Raw genomic sequence first — 24,934 nt, forward strand, 5'->3', positions numbered from 1 at the left:
AATGTTTGTTGAGTCATCTGCTTATCAGCTAATCAAATGGCTTATTTGCCTGCCTGCCTGCCTGCCTGCCTCACTGGAGCACAACACAGCTCTGGTTGAGTATCTTTCAATTAATTGTTCATCTGTTTGATTGACTATGCAGCCGCACGGCATAGGTGATTTGATTGAACTCCACAGGCTTTAATGTATGCTCTATAGGTCCACTGCAGCAATAAGGGGGAGATGTGATTGCAGTGAATATATTTAAGGGATTTACTAAGTCAGGCATCGTCTTTTTACCTCCCCAGACACACTTTTATTTTTTGTCATGTAGGTGTAAGAGCACACAAAAGACCCCATGTACATACAGTGTACCTATTTTTTTGTGAAAGAACTTAATAGCAATAGATTTTTAGGCAGAATTGATGACCTGGCTCAGGATGGATTTCTTGGAGCGGGCTGCCAGACCGAGGTAATACTTTCAGGCTCTTATCAGCACTGGCATAAGCTGAGTGCTGCATCACCCACTTCCCAGCGTCAGCTTATTATGAGAGTCCATGATGTGTGATTGCTTGTACTGCCTTTGTGTGTCCCGGGGTTTGTCTGCACCGGACACAGTTGACAAGAAGAAGAAGAAGAGGAATGCTAAGGGCCTCTGTCAAAGTAAACCCTCCACTTTCCCACTATTGTAATGACATTTCACAAAATTAGGTGTTTTGCAAGGTTTCCTGTGACTCACGTAAGCTGGAGGTGTCAGTGAAGGAAATCTGCAAAGTTAAGTAGACAGTCACATACTCTATATGCCATGCTTTTAAAAAAAAGATTGTCTTGCTGAAAGAGTTGAAAAAGTTGTTAAAAGAAATGATCAATGTTCAGGAACAATACAAGTATAGAGTGCAAGTGCATGTGATGCATCCTACAGTAGCCTATATATCATGTAATAAATCTGAGCTCATAAGTGACAATAAACTCTGATAACCACACAGAAGGTGAACTTTTGATATTACATTATATAAATATATAATAATATGATTATTGCCAGGCTTATTATATGTATGGAATATGTATCATATAGGAGTTTTAAACCAATTAAGTTAAACAGTTTACAGTCGCCAATTCATAAACAGTAGGCTAGATTCATTCTGCATGCTAATCACATTTAATTGTATTCGGGTTGCATGACAGAACTTTATTTCTCCCTGTAGACCAGCTACAGAGCAGCTTGGAAATGATTCAGTGTCTTGCTCAAGGGCACGTCTACCTGCAGGTTTGAGCCCAGCTCTTCCCATGAAGTGATGGAGCCTTTAACCTTTAGCTAGGCTGCTGATGAGAAGGATAAACGAGTGATTAAAGATCTCAATCTGCATTCTGTCACGGCAATTTATATCAGACGGTTTTTTTTTTTTTTCTTTCTGTTTCCGCGAATAAACAACGTGGTTTCAGACGCTTGGACGCCGAGCATCTCTATGGTAACAGTCCTCAATTACCGATGATTGGCCAACCCGTGGGAATGTTTGTGTTCCCTCAGTACAGTGATTGGTCGGTGGGCGGTCTGTGCAGCCTGACAGTCTGCAGCGTTCCGGGTTATTGTCAGTCTCGGCAGCTCGGCACAAGGGCAGGACCGCATCCCGGAGCTGCCTGAAGCAGCTAGCTCTTTATTCAGACCTAACCATTGCTTATTTGGTTAATACACCAAAGAGAGTATCTCGGAGCATTGCTATCGAGGTTACTCCACAGCCTCAGCTGGAAATCTGAGTCTGAATCGGGAGGCAAGTCATCTCAGAGAGGCTGCCGACACCACGGAGAAAGTGACGGACGGAGCAGAGCCTCATCACCGGGATTTTACATCGCGTCACTTAAGGATATTCCAGGCAGCTGCTTTGGCCCAGCCAAAGGGTACCTTCACACACTATTGCTTAGATAATATTACTAACATTCGCATGATACATTTCACCTAAGGTCGTCTATAGTGAGCAGGCGGACCACATTAAACCCATGCGTAACAGCGGTGGATTTGGGAATACTGCGTAGCAGTTCAACCATCCAGTCTTTCGATTGTCACTTCTGTTATTTGGAGGTATTTACAAGCGAAAGGAAGAGCAACCAGGACCTTTTACTTTGTTCCGGAGGCTAAACCTTGAAAACCCGAAGCGCACTTGGTGCGCAATCCTTCCGAAGACGCTCCTGAAATTGCCGACCTGCGCTTTTGCCCTCGCCAAAAATTGGCAGTCAAATCGAGAGAAAAGGCAAATCTTATTAACTTCGCATGCTAGAGGCTAGTGTGGAATCTAATTCGCACGGCTACCGGTATATTTGCATACAATTGGAAGAGGAGGATAAACTTAATCAACATTTGACATCGACTTAAGCGGCTGCTGGATTTTGGAGAACAGAATGAATCCTTTTTAATTTGGACCACAGAAGTATGAGGCAGATTGCTCAGTGAATGCTACAATCTGCATGGAGTTCTAGTCTGCACTACGGAGCAATTTATGGTAAATATATATTTTTGTTATTTATTTTGATCCAAGTCTTGCGGATTCAGAGTGATTTGGGTCATTCTTTGTAACCATAAACGTAGTAGTTACTGTCAAGCCTCGCTGAATCCTTTTGAGATGGTAAATAGACCTACAGCAGAAAATAATGAATGTTTGTCAATGCTCCCTTTTTTTCCCCAGGATGCTGCACACATAACGATGTCTCAGATTTAAACCCTTTGTTTCTATGCGTGACCCAATAAATGAAGTGTTGTAAAATCGACTTGTTAGAGAGCCGCTCCCAAATGGCTTTAGGAACTGCTTTGATGTGTAATATTGGTCTTTTCAAGTATGGGTAGCAATTAAGTGTATTGTCGAGGGTATCGCCCCACAGGCAGGGATATGTGGCACTGGAGGAGTTGCGGCTCAGAGCAAAAGGTGCGAATTTCTCATCTGTAGCCTCTACGCCCCCGTGCGTCACGTGTGGGGAGGGTGACTATAGTGACTGCTGCAATTAGTGATTTTTCGCCCCGGTGGGTTAATGATATACAATCTCTTTTTATAGTGTGCCTGCATATTGTGACAGGCTTGTATCAAGGAACTCATACAATTCATGGAGACGTGTGCGGAACACTGTAAAACTTTTCACTTTGTGCTCGGCGACATGGATGATGCACTGTGCTGCATTGAGATCTGGAGGCAATTTGTCATTGTCCTGTGAATTCTTCAGCAAATGTGTCCTCTGCAGCCAGAGTCTTGAATGCAAATAGAAAGGTCTGGTTATCTTGAATGTAACTGAAGTCCATGTTTTATTTGAATATGAATGCTGGCTGATAAAGTCCAGGCGGTTTTCACTCCTGTGAACTTTGAGCCTCATGGGTTGCTGAGGTTGCTTTGCAATATTTAGCTTCATCGCTCACACTGCACATAAATGAGCTTGCACATTATGCTGACTGTGCAGTGAAAAAACTGCACACAGTATGTTTTATCATTAGACTACAAGCATCCTCAAAATGTATCCTCCTCACTGGCTCCAGTCACTCTCTCTCCAGCAGCACCGCAGACAGGCAGCTCACTGAATGTAATATGGGCCCCTACAGCAGGGCAGGCGCCCCCACAGTTAGGGCACCTGCCATAGAGCCTTCCTGGCTGTATTGAATAAAACATCCAGTGATGTATGAGGCAGGGGCTGCACCCGAGGGGGCAGAACTGCCTCATTTACTTCCTCCACTCTGCGCCTATGACCTGCTGAGCAAATTGTGCTCATATTAGCTCTGCGGCTGCTCCTCACCTAAACAAATAGTCTTCCCAGCATAATGCTTGCCTTAACTCAACATGAAGGTTGGACAAGGTAGGGGAGAAGAGAATGGCAGAACAGCTTTAATATCTAGGTCACTGAATTACCTTTTGGAGTTTGTAGCTCTTTTTTTGCCTCTTTATTTTCTGGCTTGCTGTTAGATGTAACATTGGACCTAATGTCCTGCTGCAAGACTTTACTCACATTTCATCTTCCTCTCGCTTTCACCATGTTTCCTGTTGCTCACTGCTATTGACTGTCTGACAAAGGCAAATGTCCACATATAATCTTAAAAGAATATTTTGAAAACTTTTGTCTCATAAATCCTGATCACATCAGCAATTTATTCTTTTCTACTTTACTTGCTGATGAAATTACGATCCCTTAATTACTAAAGTCAAATCTGAACTACTACTACGCTAGCCTACTCAATTATGCCGGCAACAGCTGGGAGGTGGAGAACATATTTTAGGACAGTATTAATAAAAGTAATGCACCATAAGAAGCCCGGCGTTTCTTTTTTTTTTAAATAAATTTCCAACTCAAATTGCATATCAGTTTGATTGATTGATAGCGTTCGGGTTCCTTACTGTATTCTTTGCTTATTAAAGCGCCTGCCTGAAGTGAATAAGTGAGCTCCACTCATGAATATCGTTAAAGTCGCTGAAGTTTAATTTCCTGCGCTGTGTATTAATCTTTTTTAATCCCTGCATGGTTTGATTGTCTCAACACATACCCAGAGGCAGCAAAACTCATTTTGGCACTTAAGATGACTAAAATAGTAGATACAGGTGTGTGTGTGTGTGTGTGTGTGTGTGTGTGTGTGTGTGTGTGTGTGTGTGTGTGTGTGTGTGTGTGTGTGTGTGTGTGTGTGTGTGTGTGTGTGTGTGTGTGTGTGCCTATGTTTCTAGATCTACCCACCCCTGAAGTGTCTAAACAATGCATGTTCATTCTTTTGCAGGCTCTATTAATAAAAGTGATTTTTATTTTTTTATTTACACAAATGTGTAAATCTATGTCGATGTAAATAATCATGAAAAACATTTTCTTCTCCTGTCAAAGAAAAGAAAAAAGACAATAATTCTTAGATTATCTGAAAAGCCCATATCATCGGACACTTTAAGGAACATGAACGTTTTCTCTCAAAGCCATGTCACCAGCAGCTCATTAGATGGCTGATCAAAGTGTTTAGTTTCTTGAAAAGTCTACAACAGTCCTTATTTTAACACTTCTCATGTGCACGCAAACAAAATAGACGTGCCCTTTCTTGTACTTTACAATATTACATGATTTAATATAAACTCTATTGTCCCTGCAGTGAGATTTGTCTTGCACATCAGTACTCAGGATGTGGAGACAGAGCATGAAAAAAAAGCGACATGAAACGAAAGCATTACACAGAAATGATTGTGGAGAAACAAACACACCCTTCAGCCAGTCAGTATGAATGAATAGAGGTGAAAGCGACGTTCAGTTTCCAGCAGTGGTGTTGATAGGATTTGACATTGAATGTGCAGGCAGGATTAGTAGCAATGCTTCTGTTTGTCTATTTTTTGTTAGTGTTTGCAGTTCTTTAGGCTTCATGTAGTTAGCTGCTACAATTCATCAAACTGCACACTTTATTTTACTGCTGGGCGATTGACCCTCAGTCTTATTAGCTTCATATCACACCGATGAATACAAAAATCTTCAGTAAATTGACTGAGACGTGTCAGTGATTGTCTACAACAGTGCAGGCCTTTTGGTATCATAAACAGCTTAAGCATTTCAATTCAAGCATGTTTGTGTTTGATGTGGAGTAGGCTAGCTACACAAAAATAGACTACAGGCATGTGATTGCATACGTGAACCCCTGCAGTGTTTCTGATGAGTGCTATTTGTTAGCGAGACGCCGTGTGGTTCTCGCACGCATAGTAAAATGTAAAATGTTCACCTGACCACAGCTCTGCTAATGTGATCCGATCTGCTGTGATGGTAGATGTTGGCAGCTCTTCATCAGGGTTATCTGCAGCCACTTAGTGCATGACGGACAGTGACGATCCTCCGACCTCCACCCTCTCTTCCCCTCTCACCCCCTGTCAGACTGAGTGGAAGTCACGTCTCACCAGGCCCCTGCAGTTAATGTTTAGCCTTTAATTTGGAAAGGTTAGGGCCGTCAGTCCATTTCTTTTATTTTTTAAATGCCCTTGTGCGTGTGAAATATAGTCCAAAGGAACTGTGCAACTTATATATGGTTAATGAGTACACTAGTATAGAGAGGCTGAGTGCTGTGCAGTTTATAGTTTGCTCCATAACCCAGCCAGAAAAGTGAGGTGGAAGAAAGAGAATAAAGCAAATCTGACAAGCTCTCCAACAGCGAATTTGCTCTCCTTAAAAACAATGCCGCTCTTGCCTTCCTCATGGTCACATTGATTTGTTCTGGGTGACAGTGCAGGCTGCTGTGAAATCACCCCAGTGCTATTGATCTCAAGGAGAGGAGAAGAGGGAATGAGAGCCTGGCGACAGTGAGCAACATGGGAAAATCCTCAGTGTGCCCTCTTCAACCCTAACCAGTAATAAAATGATGACCTCGGTTACTATCAGATCAGCCCCTGCTGTACATCTTCAGCCACTGTATCGCAGTCTAGTCTGCGCTTTGATTTGTTTTGGAGGCCCGTGCATGCTGTTTGATTTGCTATTGTCTCGCCATGTTTCACATTATCAGCTGAACTCTTTATTGCCACTGTTTTCCATGCCAGAAGCAAGGCTGTTTTATCTCATGCAGGCCTCTGATTAATCTCTCCCTCTATGCTGGTGTACTTTAATCTTGAATGGGAGATATCTGATTCTCCTCGGCTATTGAGGAAGATCAAACTTTAATGGAACAAGGAACTGCACATCATCCTAATCTCCATCTCCCTGCATTTTGGTTGACTGCTCTCCCTCGGGCTTTGTAGCTTTCTGCAGAAGCAGGAAATACATCAGACCGATAAGGTGTTTTCTCGTCATGCTTTGGTAATTTATTCCCTGTTGACAATGACCACCACTTTACATCTCTGCTGTTTGATTACCTGGTTGAAGGAACAGCGGGGTAAAAGCAGGGAAATTGATTGACACTTACAAATGGCTATCCTGTCCTGACCGAAACGTGTGAAACTTTTCCACAAGCTTTAATTGAGTTTTTTTCCCCACAGTCATTCCACAGGAAAAAAAAAACATGCTCACCCTCTCTCTATTTATTGACATGCGAGAGATGAGGCCATGTGTGACCCACGTCATCTGCCTATAATAGCCTGGAGGTGAGATACAGTCAGCTGCATGGATCTATTAAGGTTCAATGTGTTTGATTACACCACAGTCAATCCAGGAATGAGCTATTGACCGCTATTTCCTCAATTCAGTTCCTTCATATCACTGAATAATGGTGCACATTATGCTGACCAGCATCCACATTGTGACTGGCTAGATGCATATTGTTGCAAATGGATAACACTTATGGAGTGCCACACCTCACACAGACAGTTTGTGTCTGTGACAACAAGAGGCTGTTACCCAATTCTAAGGCGGTTGCTGTAAGGTAATGAAATTTCCACTGACTGGAGAAAACAATGTTGTCTGGTCTGGATTGTAATTGCAGAAGCCACCTCACCATTTTCCTGAGTTCAGCGTGAATGCAACACGATTTAATAAAACTCTGGAGATTTTTATCGGTTATTGCCAGGCCTGGCAGCCGCATCAGGAGAGGGAGAGTAAGCTGAGGCTTGCACAGATAAAACTCATTCAATTTACTTGTTGAATTTTAACCAAGCCGGAGACCATTTACAAGAGAGCCGGCATATAACCCACAGGGAAACGTTTATGTGTTTGTATAGGGATGATGCAGGTCAGCTATATTGTTAATATAAAGCAACCATTTCCTTAATCTAAATGGAGGAGTAGCCTGCAATTTCCGTCATTTTCTTTGTCGTTATTATTTGTGTCAAGAAAGGGTTGGGAATCTGTGGGATATTAGGCCCTGAGGCCAAAGAGCTTATGTATGCCTGCCTCCACTCACATACAAAAACATAGGAACATTGACATGAGGACATGTATGCACACACACACACACACACACACACACACACACACACACGCACACACACTCCTAGCCCTGTTTTTATTACCTCCTGCCTGCTGCTGGAATTGCTTTCCTCCCTCGAGTGAGCCAGGCAAAGCCGGCTTTATTGTGTTAACCTATTTGTGTGTCAAGAGCGATTGCAGCGTTCTTTATCTCTGTTTGTATTCGGACGGAGAGACGGCAGGGAGAGAGCGAGAGAGCGCGGAAGAGGGAGAGAGAGTGGCGGAGAAAAAAGGCGGGGGGGGGGGGGGGGGGGGGCAGGGAGCCAGGCAGGCCACCGGAGTTAGACGGATGGCCGGTCACCTCACTCCACTCTGGAGGATAATGACTGGTTGCTTAGCAATAACCCACCCCCACCCACTTCCAGACTTGCATCCAGAGTAATCATTTTTTTCCTCTAAAAAATTTCATATATAATTATAAACCAAATGCCGGCCTTTGAAATCTGCGTAATGGGTCTTTTCATTTATTTAGCAGAGTGGGTTGAGGGTGCGAGCTGAAATTGGAGATTTTGGTGTGTGTGTGTGTGTGTGTTGGGGAGGGGGGGTGCTTATCAGCTCCTGGTTATTGTAGATTTGTTTGTGTGTTTGTCAGCATGTGTTAATATCGGCTTTGTGTTGAGTAGTTGGTGGAGTTTGACCGGGATTACGACGAGGCCAAAGCTATATTTCCCGCTTGATAGCTGCTGCTGTACAACCTTTGACCCACGTAATGCTGCAGTGGCAACGTCGCATTAAAATAGATGCATCTGCACACAGTCACATTTTCACATTTTTCGATGGCCAGAGTGCTTCTTCTTGTGAGCTCTTAGTTTTATTAACATTTTTATTGAGTTGAACAAATTGCTGACCTTTTGTGGCATAATGAATAGCCTGGCCTTCTTAGGAAAAGAGAGTTTTGGCGGAAGTGACTGGCGTCAATCCAAGCTGTTTAACTCATGATTTGCAGTGTGTTTATTCAGCAGGTGACAGCATTTAATACTGCTGAGTGTTTTCCAACATTTCAATGCTTTTTCAACTGCTTTTTTTTATTTTTTTTATTTTTTTTATCTTACTCCTCAGTTAGGACCTTAATCTTAAGGCTGTCTTTAACCTGCACTGTTTTCCAGCAGGTCTCCATAACTTTAGGTAACTGTGTTTTTAAGTGGCAGGATAAAGGTATAATATCTGAACATGACCCCAATTTAAACTGCCTTTCATCACCAGCAGTCACTGATGTTGGCACAAAGTCCAGAGTCGTTTTAATGCTCAGCCAATTATGCTCTCTGCTGTTGAATATAGATTTTCTTGGTCCCTCTTTTATGAAGAAGAAATTTTTTTTTATTTGAAATTCCCTGTGAAGTTCACATCAAACTTTCACTTGTTTACGATGATAAAAAAAAAAAAAAGTCGCGGCTGCTCAAACAGACCTCATGGATCAAATTAAATGTTTTGACTTATGCCAGTGTAGCCAGTTGGTGTTACATTAGACTGTTCGTTTTTGGAAAGACAAATTTCAAATCGCAAAAAGTCTGTTTTGTTAATGGAGCTTCTTCAAATAATGTCAGCCGTGTCTGATATTTACCCATCTGTGCTCTCTCTCCATATCCTGTTCAGTGCCATCTTTCCTTATCCAGGCTCATGCACCATTGCTAAGAGTGACAGCTTTGCACGTCCTGGGAACTTCATACAGATAAACTAAACATACAGCGCTATCCCCCACCCCCATCTCCGTGGCATGCTTCTGTGGCTGCGTCTATAGGAACAGCTGTCCAGCTGTCACCGCAGCCAGCCGCTCTCCAAGGCAACATCTGTAGAGACTGAACGCACAAGGGCAGCCTGCCGTTCTTTGCTCGTCCCCAAAGACCATGAAAGTGTGTCAGGCCTTTTGGCTGCACATTACCACTGACCATATCAACCGTATCACTGGGTTTTGATTAAACGTTATCTGCTCCTGTGCCACTTAAATACGCTTTGTGAGGCATCAAACTTCTTTTTATGTCACCAACTTCCAGTGATCTGTCACTGAAGGGATTCACAATATCACAACAATTCTTAAAACCCAAACGTGACTGTACAGCCAAAAACACACACCACATTATCGTATCCATTAATAGTCATCTGCCTCTGCATGGATATGTGTGTGTCTGTGTGTGCGTGTGTGTGCGTGTGTGTGTGTGTGTCTGTGTGTGTGTGTGTGTGTGTAAACAAAATCCCAGCGAGCAAGGTGCAATGGCCTGGAACTGACGAGAACCCACTGGGAGAGTCTCTCCTTGATGTAGCCCCCCGCTCCCCCTCCCCACCATCTTTTCCTCCTGGCAGCAGAGCGATGGTGAGGCGGGCGTGGGGGGCACAGAGCCATGTGAGTGGGGAGATCAACAGAGCTGCGGTCCCCTCTGTCAGCCACAAACTAGGATTAGGGAGATCGCAAGGGACTCTCTCCTGGGATGAGCAAAGGGAAGAAGGGAAAAAGCAGCTGTTCAGTGTTTTTCTCTTGTGTTTTTTTACCCTCTTCTCTGAGGCTGTCATTAGCTTCTGTCATGCTCTTTTTTTTGTTCGGTTTGTCTTTAAAGGAGGAAATGCTTTGAGTGTTACTGTAGACATGGATGAGATGAAAATGTGCTCTTTGAAAGTGTCATTATCACTCCTGTGCCCCTTCTTGTTGTTTTTAGGAACTTTTAAAGCACTTGATTTCTTCATCAGTCCTCTTGGTAACTGAGGGCCTCTCAGGCATACTGTGCCTCTCCCCACAGACAGCTGCAGACTCACACAGGCTCTGGGCGAAGTTTGATGGATCCTGTTTACTGGAGCTGAGAGAATGCCTGGGTGTCTCAAATTAAGTGTCACTTAAAGCTTGTCTTTTAGTCAGCTTTCCATTTTGTTCCCCCATCTCTAGTGACAGCACCGTGCTGCCAATTGTAACATGGATTGAGAGGAAGACATTTTGTGATTACACATTCTGTCATGATTGAGGGGTGAAGCCAGCAACTCGAGGCAAAACCAAATTCCATATGGCTGCAGTGAAATCTCTCCACCCATAGTGAGTTACACTCAAACAGCCCCTGTCCCAATGACAGGGAAATCGCCTGCTCATGACTTATCGTTTTATCATTCAAATTTACCCCATTGATGCTTGCTGCTGTGATTGACAGCTGGGCTTGAAAGCCACAGCTATCTCAATTGAGCTGTGGCAGCCAGTTGGTAACCGTGACAATGGTCTCTCCTCTTTGCCTTGTTTTCACACTTTTTCTGCTGTCACAGAAACCTCACTGATTGCTTCTCTGCCAAGACGGCATCCTATTAATCTTTCAAATAAGGACCGCAGCCCTGCTGTATTGTTTGCAGAAAACCGAGAGGACCTTGTGAGACCACACTGAAAAGGAAAAGGGGGCAACTGGGGCTGAATCCGCCTCATTGTGGCAGGAAAGCCGATCCTCCTTAAAACCAACAATATTACAAATCTAATAGCTGCTGTGGAGATGGATGGTGCTAAGGTCTGAATATAGCCAGCACTCTCTGGCCCCACCTGATAACTCTGGGATTTCTCTCGCCTTTTGCCGCTCTCATCTTTGCTCTCCAGGTGCATTCTGTGCTTGCATCTGCATCGCGGCACTCTGAATAAAAGCCTCAGTGTTTGTGGCCCTTTTCTTTTTCTATGCACTTATTGATCCCTTTCAGCGTGGTTGGACCAGGCTTTGTTTTTTTTCTTCAATTCTGGGCTCAAACAGCATAACAGCATCATATTCTGAAATGGCAAACCATTGATGTATTGTGATCTGACCCAGGGAAGGATGAATTATAGCTCAACCCTTTGTCCCTCTGTACCAAGCTGATAATTTGTTGGATGGAAACCCAAACATGAATGAAATAACAGTGTCCATGCACAAATGGATGTTTAGCACAACCCAGAAACCCCCAGAAAAACTCGCCTCTATCTTGAAAAGGCTTTCTGCACTCTGATTTCATGGACAAGGCTTTTGTGTTTAATTAGGTGTGATTTGTGAACATTTCCCAAGTGGTCTTTTTTGAGTCTCTGTACTTTCTTGTCAAGTGGTTGTTAATGTAGAATTGCTTCAATGCTCCTGACACCTTCTGCTTTGTAATGAGAGCCTTCCTGTGCAAAATAGCCACATAAACCAAACATTTTAAGGATCAGGGAACATGTGGTAGCAGTATTTAGCAGCTCAGTAGTTTGGATATTTACGGCATATAAAGATACTGAAGTTATGGGATCATTGTATACTGTCCTCGTGTCTTTGTCTTTGTCTCTGGCCATGGAAACCCAGTGAGGCAGGGCAACTGATGACTAATTGACTCCAGGTCAGAGCCACATGATAGCAAGACTGCTGGTCACTGGAAATGGATATACTTTCCCCTACAGGGAGCTATGACTGCTTTGTGATCATCTGTGTGATCACGCACCCGTGCACGCACACATGCATCAACATTTGAGCATTTAGCTATAGCTGTTCACCCTCTGTCTCACAGTTGCTCCTCCACTTTAAAAACACAGCAAATTGGTCCATTAATAACGACTTCAGAACAAAAAAAACACTATGCCTTATTCTGGCAATTCCCTGTAATCTCACATGGTGCTGCTGGGAGAATCTTGAGAGTTTGAACAATAAGGAATGAGTGAATGAACCATTTGTTTTTTAAATTATGGACTTCGGGTGCTCGGAAAGCTCAGTTGGTAGAGTGGGCGCCCCATGTGTAGAGGTTTACTTCTCGACGCAGTGGGCCCGGGTTCGACTCCGACCTGCAGCACTTTGCTGCATGTCATCCCTCCTCTCTCTCCCCTTTCGTGTCTTCTGCTGTTCTATCAGAATAAAGGCTGAAAATGCCCAAAAAATAATCTTTAAATTATGGACTTTAATAACTAGAAAGAATTGTGGCCTTGTTGTGTAATATTTGACACCAGTTTTAAGCGTATCCACTTCTTTTTTTTTTTTGAAAGAATATCCTGAGGGCGCTGCGACTGTTTTGCAGTAGTAAAGGTTTTCTCTATTCTCTGTGAGTATTTCCTCACTGCAGTGGTTTTTTTTTTATCAACAATGAAGTTCTCTCTTTTTGTGCACAAAGACAAGTGATTGTAAACTGCGAGTCTTTGTTTCCTCTGAACATGCAAATGTGTGCACGCAGGGATGTCTTTTTGTTCTTGTTTGCAGGTTAAACACAAACACTGCTGCCCCAGATTCAAACACAAACCCTCACAACCTGAGTCTGATCCCCGGCAGCCAGCGACAAGCCTCCTCCCCTCCACCCGCCACCCAAAAGAGATTCTCTCAGTTCCTCCAGTTTCAAAGCGCTCGCATAGCTCAACTATGTCGAGGCTTGCCCCTCCTCCCTGACCCCTCCCTCTGGAGACAGCACTCTTGACCTGCTGCCCCATTGTTTCCAGCAGGGATGGATGGGGAGCCGCCTCTGCCGGCACGATCCTTCACTCAATAGCTGCTCCATCTGTTGACTGCCTGACTCTGGGTTACAAGCGGGGATTTTGCTCCGTCTGTGCAGGGTGTGAAAGGAGCTATCTCAGGGGGCTTCCTGAATAGGGTTTTAAAACTGCAGTAGCTGGGTGTTGTGATGGCCCTCACACCCCACCCCTCCACCCGTCATCAGCTCAACACAGCCGGCTGGGTGTGTGCAGGATGAGAGGCCTTCATTGTGCCTGTTCACAGGCCCCTAGGCAACAGGGTCACCTTGTCTCCAAACAAATGCTGCCCTCAGTGGGATTGTTGGCACCGCATGTCTGTGTGTGTGTGTGTGTGTGTGTGTGTGTGTGTGTTAGGGGGAGTGGGTATTTGAGTATAAGAATGCATCATCACGAAGAGGGCAGAGGCCTTGGCTGCGAGGACATTTATCTAACATCTCTGCCTTTCACATCAAGGCCTATTCAGTGCAACCCGTCTGCGTCGGGCTTTCAAAGGGCATCACAGATAGAGAAACACTCTTGGCTGCTTTACAGGTCAAACTGCTCTCACCGAACATTTAGACCAACGAAGCTGCTGATGTCTTTTTCTATTTCTCTTGTAAATTCATCTACATTTTAACATACATTATCTGTGTTTTGTCGCTCCTGAATTTGAGTCCCCATCTCTTGAAATGGTGGAAGAGCACTGCTTAGGCTTTAGAGGCTGGTCTGTTCCGTAGTTCGTGAATTTTATTGTGAATTGAAAACTAATTTGTGGCTGTTTTGACTGCTGGTTCACCTTCAGTAATTAATGTTGAAATTGCAGTCTGCCAGACATTTGTGCTGAGGTCCTCTGTCTATCTGCGTGGGAGATGTTATTTTGCATTTCCTCTTAAGTGAAAATTAGCAGTATGCTGCCCTCTGAGATCCTATTCTTTCTCCTGTATAAAAATTCCCATGAACTAAAAGAATAATCTATGTTTGGGATGATTTTGCCCTTGGAAAGATTATTTTATTACAATACAGATACAAATAGTTGTACATATTTATTTATCATTATATTATCTAGGCTTATATAAACTTTTTTTCTCTCTTTCATGCTGCAACTTGCTTTTGATAGTGTAAATAACTCAGCAGCAGTTTAATTCAGTTCTTTTTCTTTTGTTTGTATGTAAAGGGAGGGGGTGGGGGGGTCCTACAAGCACCCTCATCTGTCTTGTTTCCTGTTCTGTTCCTTTATAACAGAGCCACAGTCAGCCACAGCTTCACCACTTGGGGCCTGGACCCCTCAGCTGTCACAGGATGTCCCCAACACACCATTACCTCAGTTAAGATGATAAAAGTATCAGGATCTGCTCGCCTCATGTCTTTTGCACAAATGCTCCACCTCCACCTTTCTCCTTAGGTTGAGGAAAGACAAAGTGAGCAACATTATCAGACAGAGAAGCGGTTGGTTCAGGCGTGGAGCCCCCTCACCAGACGAGACAGAGTTAAAGGAAGAGGGGGCTGCTGAGTGAAATGAGTGGAGGTAGAAAACTGCAGTGACAGCAGAATGAATAAATTGAAAAACTCTCTCATTGTAAATTGTCTATCGCTCGTGACAAACGATCTGATAGGCAAGCGGCCCGGGTTTCCGACGCATCTGTCCCAATAGAGCTGTGAATAACTGGTCTATCTCCACACTGCTTAGCACTGGCCCCAGACTTAATAATTCATACAGTGTGAAATATTTTCCCCGGTACAGATATGCCAAAGAGCTGCCGCCAGCAGGCGGGGGCGGGGTGTCCCTGCGGTGCTAATTTGGGGGATGGTGACATGCATATATATTTCTAAGGGGGCTTTAGTTTATAAGAGCTGCCTCAGACACATTTGCTCTCCAGTATGCTCTGTCTGTTGTTAGAAAGAGCTGAACTGGAGATGCAGAGAGTGCAGATGACATTTAACTCATGGCTGATCTGCCTGGAACCTGGAACAGCGAAGTGAAATACATTTCCATTTAAGCTAACTGAACACAGTTATCGGTGACTGTAGGGACAAAGGGAGGCTGTAAACCTGCTAAGTAGTTTTTGCTGTTTGCCACGGCGAGTGTTGTGGTCACAGTTGACATCAGTGGCAGCAGGTGTCTATGGACACCTGGTTTGTGTCTCCTGTTTCAGCTCACTCCTCCTGCCTCAGGCTCCTGCAGAAGCTCAGCAGCCAAAGGCAGCTCTCATGGTCCCTGACCTTATTGTCCCCTTCATTCACAGCGCTGAGCTCACACCACATTATTCTCCACGGCAATGAACCCAAAAGCAATAATGGCAATTGCTTGTATGTGCGTGCACAAGCGTGTGCAGTTACATGCTCGTCTGTGATAGTGCCGTGCCACGTGTGTCATTTTTGTGCAACGGTGCTGTGCGGTGCTCGTTTTGCAGCGCAGTCCTGTACAAACTGGGTTTTTAAGGTTCACATTCAGGCCCCGATACCAATTATGCAAACTATTAAAAATTTAAGGAGGACAGTCTTTTATAATTTAATCCTAAAGTAATAGATTCTATTAAAAATGCATGAGAGGAGCTTTATAGATGGAGCTAGAATTAGTGTCTATCAAAGACTCCAGTCAAGGATGCAGGGGGAATGGGCAGCAGGAGTGGTGGTATTGCCTCATTATTCAAATAGGATATGATTACCATAGAGCAGGAGTCCCTCAGAGCTGAAGCAGAGCTCGCTGGCTACTGTGATCACACACAGGGGGAGTTTGGTTTGGCTCCTCAGAGGGAGCTCTCCCTTTTTAGTTCAATGAAACTGGTTTAAGATTTCCTGTTTTAACTTTCACAAATGGGATTCGAAGTGACGCGTGATTTGTTGTGGTTCAAAGCATTCTGTCGTTGCGCTGCTATTTGTCTTCTTGGGTTTCTCCTCCCTGGTGTTTCACTCAAGATTGTTTAGTCTTGTCCTTGCTGAAAGCATGTGGAAAGTGTTCAAGCATGAAAACAGGACGCCTGCAGTGTTGTAACTTAATGGCTTATGCATCAAGCGAGCAGCATACCTTTTTACTGTTCATTGGTTTACCTCACAGAGCTTCCTGGACAGTTGAAAAGCAGAGTGAAGATTTTCCACGGTGCTGTTTTTACTTTTCAAACTTTTCAGTCATTTTGTACTCCACTGTATCTCGCGGGGGAGTGGGCTAAACAGTTTTTCTGCATCACAGGTTTTATGGAGTACAGATAGCAGTTGAATTTCACTCTGTTGTCATTGTGATTTGCTTCAATAATTACAGGTAGAGAACTGCAGTGATTCAGATACCAAACAGCCTCTCAAAACGCTCCGTGCTTATTAATGTGCTGCAAGAAGAGGATTGAAAAAGCCAATAAAAATTGGAACACTCATGAAGCTTATATGGATTTTAAGTTCTGCCTCTGAGGTAAATTCCTCGCCTTCTTGATGTAATGGTTGCCTGTTTATGGAATAAATCCAACAGGCTTAATCGATCATCTCCGTGGAAAGGTCAAGAGGAGAAGCTCTGGTGTTTGAAGTGCTTATCCCATGAAGGAGTGCCAGAAATGTGACACCTCCTTATGAGTGGGCGGCGGCAGGCAGATTAGTGACGGACAGGGTGGCCCAGGGGGATGATTTAGGGAGATTCAGCTCTAAATACTCTGTGTATATCAGAGAGAGAGAGAGAGAGAGAAATTATAAACTGCCTTCGTCCAATCCCTATTTTCAACAGAAAAGCATATTAGTAGATTAAAAAGAAAATTTCCAAAAAGAGGACAGAAAAAGGAAAACAAGCGGGGTCACAGCTGGTGGTGAAAAGTGAACAAAAGTGTATTGGTTTTAACCTCCTGTCCACACTTTCTGTTTAATGTTGCTTGAAGTCACGGCGGTTTCATCCCTCTGCAGTCTAATCTAATCTGGAGTGGGTGGCTTTGGGCAGCATCTGTGCTCCGAGTTGAAATAGGGCTTTCTCTCCGCCTAATCCTCTATCCAGGGATCACTCAGTAGGGTGAAGACAATTACCAGCCTGCTCTCTCATGCTAATGGAATCTCTAACTAGATCTTACAGAAAGAGGAAAAAATAGACGGAGGAAGAAGAGAAGCAAGGACAATGGCGCAGAAAGATGACCCAACTAAAATGGGTTTTTAGATTACCATTTAATTATTGATAGAGAGAGTTGTAAGGCTTAAGGTCAGGATTTGGAGAGCATTTTCTAATAAAAGAGATAGACTATCAAGTTATTTTGGTGTGTGTGTGTGTTTTGGGGGGTTGTAGGGCCAGGAAGTTGCTATCAAAGGACAGATGTCACTGAAATATCAGCAGCTGTGTGCCAGGTAGTCTGCCTTTCACCTTTTTTATCACCTGCCTCCAGCAAGGTGTCTGGAGTGGTTTTAAATTGCATTAATATGCAGGAATTTATAGATTGCCTCCCTTGGCATTTCTGCAGGGAGGGGAAGAGAGTATTACAGTCTCCATCTGCACTAATTACTGGGTCTTGGCAGTGTTACCTGTCTCTTGTGAAGGACAAACCAAGGCACCGAGCAGTAACACTCTCCGGGGTGTTTTTACTCTGATATGTTTGATGTGTTGGGAGCCTTGACTACCATAACAAATCTGTGCTAGCAACATCAATAAACTAAATGACTTGGTCCAACTTCCTTCTTCTAGCTGAGAGAGAAAAGCTAACAGGCTCTGCAGCTGAGTTCAGTGACAGTTGCGCGGTCGCTCAAACTGTTGTAGTTAAATGTATCAGCGTATATCTTCCGTTAATCCCGGTGGAAACTTAAATTGACTGTCTCACGTGTGTCAGAAGATTTAAAGTCACGGCAGCTCAAGAGTAAATCTTAACAGGTGGAGACCAGCCAGTGTTCTCCTTGAAGTGTAATTCTGAGACCTGAAACAGGAAGGCATGTCTTTGGTCTAACACATAAATCACAGGAGCGACGAAATGTATCAAAAATCCTTGAGAGGGAAAAGATAATCAGTCTGCACATGTGCTGTTATCTCTGCGATGACCTCGCTTCTCTATTCTCTCCGTGGCTGGTCAAACTCGCTGATAACGGGAGCCCTTATCGGTTGCTTTTGTCATGGAAAGCATCTAGCATTTTAAATCATTACAACCTGCCCATTTTTTTCACTTTCCCCAATCATTGAGCAGTGACACCAAGACCTTGCCTGTGAAAACACAAGATCGATGCTTTAACTCTTTCCACTTGAGGTAGCTCGCCGGTTCCCAGATTGCCAGGTTTCTGCATCAAATCTGCATCAGCTCGCTGTGAGTTTCTCAGGTTTCTGTGTTTGTCTATCTGCCTGTCAGAAAGACTTCTTGGATTGCTGCTGCACGACAACATCTTGCTGGTGTTTGTGCCATCTGTGCCTTTTAGCCAGCAGGTGATTACCAACCGCAGACTCACCTCCCACTCTGTCCAATTGGATTCCCTCTGCTGGCATGGTCAGGGCTGGTTTTGAGAGGGAGCAGGATGACAACAGCTGGATAGCACACATTATGGAGTAAAGGGAAAGACAGAAACTGCAAAGGGGAGAAAATATGTGCTTCCTCTTCCAGCAAGCTTAGCTGTGAGCACGTGTGTCATCTTCTCTTTCATAGTCCCTTATATACAGCAGAGCAAAAATGGCTTTGTCACACTTCAGATATATCAAATGAGATCAGTGTCAACATTTCAACGGTGCACTATTTGATTGCCTTGTGGGCTTCACAACACACTAATGTTATGCATGACTGACTATTGGATCTATGACACTCTCCAGTGAAAGACGGCGGAGTCGTCCTTTGGACCATGGGAATTGGGGTCACCTTAGGCCCTGCAGAGAGCGATGTTTGGAGTCAGGCTTCGGCAAGTGAGAGACGAAATCACATTGTTTGAATTTAATTATATTCCATTGATTTATTGAACACCCATTAATAAGCATACATTTCGAGGCAGGGCCATTTTGCGTGAAGGTTTTCTCTCTTTCTCTCTCTCTCTCTCTCTCTCTCTCTCTCTCTCGCTCCCTCATTTTTCTCGCCTGCTCACTCCATTTCATCACACATTGACATAATCCTTTCTTTGAAGTTCAGGAGCCAAGCTGAGGAATGACAGCACAACAAACAATGAACACAACACAAAAAGACAATGAACACTGTTTGAATATTCAAGTTAGCCACCATAGGATGGGTAGAAAGGAAAAAAAGAACCCTTGTTTATTGTTGGTGTGTTAAGCTGTGAATGGACCTGTCTGAGACAATAAAGGATTGTGTCACATTGGGATAAGAAATTTTGCAATATCAACAATGCTTTACAAATTGTGTGTAATAAGGTTTACTGCCTAGCATTAAAACCAAGCTGGCACAGCTAATTTTTCATATTTGGCTGAAGTTAGTGTGTAGGGTTTGTGATTTATGTTTGGAAGTCCTGCCTGGTGAGGTTGCATCTACAGCAGTTTTAAATAGTGATATTTAGTTTCTATTGCAGCCAGATTTGATCTAAATTGTCCTTTGCAGAGGTATTTTCACACACTCTGGCGTGTCTGCGCTCAACAGTTCAGTTTAAACTCCACAGCTACTCTCCACATCTGTTTAATATGTCACAACATTCGCAGGGTTTCTGTGTGAAAGTGGTGTTAGATGACAACTGATGGTGCTGCTTCGCAAAACAATGCAACAAAGGCTGAGGCAATAAGAGGAGAAGGAGATGTGTTTCCCCTGTGGTTTGTCTGACAATCTTAAGCCACGCTCTCATTGCTCAAAGTCCCTCCCTGGCATCCGCAGGAGCACAGAGGCTCAGTCATGTTGTAAGTGCACCTTGGTTATATTGTGCTGGAAACCAACAGATTTTACCGAAGGGGCTCTCCCAGCGTGGGATTGCATGCATGTGTTGGGTTCCAGAATGGTTATTGGTGCACAGGATATACAGCTTTAAAAATCAGAAATACAAGCCAAGGCTACATGTCAATTGTGACTTGTTGATTTGTTTATCGTCGTGGTGTTTTTCATCTTGCTGCACTTTGCTCTATTTTATTTTTTGAGAAATGTAAAAAAATGTGTGCCGCTTTTTAAAGCTACAAATGGCAGATTCAATTTCTTCTCTTGTAATGTACTGTGCATGTCTTGTCACACTGCTATTTTTATTGTACAGTGTTGTTGAGCTTCAAGCATAATGAGTTTATATGCTCAGGGCACCTTTATGGGAATGATGTGATCAGCTCATGTCTTGGTCAAGCTGATCAGGGCTTAGCTTACTTTATGCCCCTGTGCACTGCTCACCTAATAGTGTAGGTGTAAAAAGAACAGTATGCAGAGACTTACATAACTGATTCTGTGGTAAGCTCCACCAAAGGCTGCACATGTAATACTTTAGAGAATTGCCATCCCTGGTTGTTTTCTAAGATTGCAGTGTTTTCCTCACTAGCTTGGGTAGCCATAGAGGAACAATCCTGCTACAATGTTTCAAATATGGAGATTTTTATTTTTATTTTTTCCAAATTACACAAGGAAGCAGAGTATGTTATAAACCTATGCACGTGCCATGTGAGCTGGACCACCGTGGGGATGCTCACTAACATTGACCAAACCTAAAAGAAGAAAAAAAAAAGACAATCCACAATAACCTCCTGTAGGCTAGTAGGGGTGGGAATCGCCAGAGGCCCCACAATTCAATATTTTCACGATGCTTTTGTCACAATACGATATTATTGCGATTTTAAACATATTGCGATATTCTGCAATATATTGCAATTTATTACCCTTTTTCCATACTATGCTCTATCAGTCCCCACCCCAGACTTTCATTTGCTTGACTTCAGCTCTTTGCATTTTTAAAATTTTGAATGTAGTTACCACACAGTCATGAAGGCTCGCTGCCTTCTGAGCCTGTTATTTACTATTAATGAAACCTAGCCCAGTGCAAAGATGCAGCAGTTGGCTGTGAAGTCAATTAGTCGTCATTGCTATTACAGGGTTGACATTAGTCTAGGCAGGCGTGTTTTGATTAGAGATGACAGACGACTCGCTGCTATTGGATTGCCAGACATTCCTCACTCTTCATCCCATGGGTGAAGCTATTGAAGCTGACTGGAATATAGAAGTGTATAGAGTGCCAAGACGCCCCTAATCTGCAGAGAAACCTCTTAAAATACGACTGCACGGCATACAATGTTGTATAAGTCCCAATAACTGTGATATGCTGCATTGTATATATATATATATATATATATATATATATATATATATATATATATATATATAAGAATCAGCTGCCAATATGTTATTCCAACGCAGTATATCATGGCAATAATACATAAACTGTACTGTACGTTTTTACACACAATGGCCTTTTGTTGTGCAGGTTATTTATTGTGCTGGTTTGAGGTTGTGCAGAGCTGGTGGGTGAGTGCATCCAGGGGCTTGTATTGTTAGGGAATCAGTGGCTCTTGTTTGTGGAGCTGGGAGGGTTTGTTAACAATGCCTTTTTTATGTCCCACAGTGCGTGCCTGTCGGCAATCGTCCCCTCAGAATTTTTGTTTGTGTGTTGTTTTGTTGTTGGTGTGTGGATCAGGGTCAGCGAACATAGCCCTCTCATTGTCTGCCACGTCCAAGTAGACCAGTTTTATATCAGGCACATGTTAGTATTAGTGTATGTGTGTGTGTGTATGTATGTGTGTGTGTGTGTGTGTGTGTGTGTGTGTGTGTGTGTGTTTTGAATATACAGTATGAGTGCAAATTATTTAGTGTGGATGTGTTAAAAGTGCCAAGCTGTAGGGGTTTACTGCCAGTCCTTCCTAATGGAGCCTTTCACTCTCCTTCTATTCATGTGACGGTATGGTGACGGAAAAGGGGGAGCTGGGGATTAAGGGGGTAGAGGCAGTGCCTTGTTAAAGAAAAAGAAAGGGTTTGAGTGTGTCGATTGGATTAACTTGTTTGGGCTTATTAAGAAGGGAGACACAGCAGCTTGTTAAAAGCACTGCATGGGGCGTCCCACAGAGAGATGGCAGGGTCACCATTCAATTAGGTCGAAGCCCCGCCTTCACTCATTGTGGAGGCTGTCTGCCAGGCTCCCGGACCACGGCTGGTCCTCCACTGGAAGGGGGAGCTTCACTGGGGACACTTTAACCAAAATAGTCAAACATCTATAGAAGCTTGGTGATTTGCTCTCTATCAAAATCACTGAGGGATAATGTTAGGTAAGGCTGGGAATATTTATTTTTTTGCTACTAATGCTGATACAATACTTGAGTTTCAAAATCAATACCAACATGATACCTTTTTCTGATATGTTACTTTGAGAAGTATTAGCATGGTTTGTAACACCTTTATTGCCAGACAAGAACGTTGGCACTGGACGATTCTGCAAAACCGTATAATAATATAAAATATAACCGTAAAATAACATTTTGAAATTCTTGCAGCTGTACATGTATGTACGGTATGGTAAACGCTATGTAAAGTTTGTGGTTATGGCAAATAATCAGTTAGAGGTTACAGCATGGTTAAGGTTAGGAAAGTTAATAAAAAGGCAGACATCAGTTGCAGGTTGTAACGGGAGGCGAACTCCAGTTTCCTGTCAGACATGCTACATGCCCAGCTACCAGCTGCGACCTCCATACCTTAGCTTTTAGCCTCGCTACATATAGGGCACGCTACTTGACACTACACATAAATCCTAATATGAACATAATTCCTAGGATATTAAGCTTTTTTTTTTTACCAAACCATTTCAGTTGACAAAAGAAGCCAAAGGTCACAAATGTTAAATGTTTTTCAAAAAAAAGCAGTAATACAAGAACTTTGCATACATGAACCATCTGATCAAAAGCAAACAATGAATTTGACCAAACATTAAATGCCATCATTAAATGCCATCATTTGGTACAGTTTTTGATACTCAGACACATTTCAGCCTATACAAAAACATGTTGAGCTTTAATACCCAGTATCAACTGCTTCACTCTGTCTTTCACCTGACATGTTTAGCTCAAAACACACACATATTCTGTTTATTCACCCATGACCACCCTGTAACACCCCGCACTCGGCAGGAAGCTTATCTGGGCAGACAGCTTTGGGCGCGTGGAGCCATCTCCTCTGATCTCCTCTGCAGTTTAAGAACCTTTTAACTTAGAAATAGCCCTCTGCCAAGCCCACTGCCTCTTGATTCCAGCTTATTCGCTCATCTCATGGGACTGATCTTCCGCCCCCATTGCAAACCCCGCAGCAGCGTTAGCAGAACGGCAAAGAGCCGATAGACATCCTGGCTTTTGAGATATCCCCGCACTGGTGTAATAGGAGACCTGTGAGTGGATTTGATGAGTGAGTGAAGTGCAGGTGGTTTTTCGAGCGTGTGTGTGTGTGTGTGTGTGTGTGTGTGTGTGTGTGTGTGCGCGTGTGCATGTGTGCACACCAGCACCTTCATGACCTGGGCATGTTTTTAGGGCAGCTGGATGATGGGTCACAGGGGTTTTTGGTTTGGAGATAATTTCCTGCCTCTGATAGACATCTGCTAAGTAGTACAATAACCTAAATAGGAGGAGATGAGGGGAAAGGGGGTAACATAACAAACAAGCCAAAGACTTGCTCCTTCTGCCTCGCTCTTAAAGTCAATAATAGGAGAAAATTGGTTCTTGAAATTGAATTGAAAAAAGTGGGTCTCTTTCAGCAAAGTATAATGCCTCAGAATACATTTGGTGAGCAGCAAATGGAGAAAAATGGAGGGTGGTTACACGATTGTCTTTCATTTCAGAGGGAAAAACTGTGGAGGTATCCCCCCGTTAAGACTAGCTTTTAGTCTCAATCTACACCATGTGTCCCTTTCCTCTCTCTCAACCACTATCTTTTAACAAATTGGCTGTGAGGATGGGCTCGTTGTGAAATTAGTATCCTTACAGAGAGGACACAGAGAAAGGATTATGTGAATGGCCAGTAATGAGCTCAAAGTGCCAGTGTGTCTGGGCCAGGCCTGCCTGTGTGCGAGAGGAAATGGCACTGCAAGCGACCTTTTTTGCTCAAGCACCTGGCGAGAAATAGAGTGGCCCCTCTATTCCATCTGCAATGTGTGTGTTTTGTGTGTTTTGTGTGTGTGTGTGTGTGTGTGTGTGTGTGTGTGTGTGTGTGTGTGAGAGAGAGAGACAGAGAGAAACAGTGAACTGCGTAATTAACAATACATTCTGAGTCTAAAGATGAAATATAGTTACATTTATCAGGGAAAAGCATTTTTTGTGAAACACCATTTTCACACCGTCAGGTTTGTGCTAAAAGTGTTGCTTTGTGCTGCTTCTGACATGTTTTTTAAAATAAATTATTTTGACCTATAGTGTTAAGTGTGTTGTGAAAGCCTCAGGGTCGGAGGTCAAATTAAATGTCTTGTAAAAAATGTTTTATTATAAAATCTTTTTAATTAGAGATAGACTGAATCCTTTGCAGGGGTGGTGTTTTTTTTCTGTAACACCTGCTTCTAATCCTTTCTAACTATTCAAACCAGGAACAGCATTTAACCTTAATTATAGGCAGTAAATTGTGTTGTGGTTGTTGATCTTGCTTCCTTCCTCCATTTCTCATCAAAACTCTAGCACTTTACACACCATCTGTGTAAGGAGGGCAGTTAAGGTCCACACACATGCACCTGTTAATGAAAATCCAGTATATTTTAAATGGTACTATCTACATTTTACAAGTCAACACATTTAGTGGGTGCAGAATGTCTCAGAAGAAGAACTCACAAGAAGAA

At 43.3% G+C, this 24,934-nt stretch overlaps 1 protein-coding gene across 1 annotated transcript in view; it reads left to right on the forward strand.

The window, feature by feature from the left end:
- The first annotated feature begins 1,574 nt into the window (after positions 1-1,574).
- The window catches only part of fam222a (family with sequence similarity 222 member A), a 46,953-nt gene continuing 23,593 nt past the window's right edge, over positions 1,575-24,934 (forward strand). The window contains exon 1 of the mRNA XM_039803256.1: positions 1,575-2,474. The gene's annotated coding sequence lies outside the window, so the exon portion shown is untranslated. The remainder of the gene's footprint in view (positions 2,475-24,934) is intronic.

This window comes from Perca fluviatilis, chromosome 6 (genome assembly GCF_010015445.1).
Source record: "Perca fluviatilis chromosome 6, GENO_Pfluv_1.0, whole genome shotgun sequence".
NCBI lineage: Eukaryota > Metazoa > Chordata > Actinopteri > Perciformes > Percidae > Perca > Perca fluviatilis.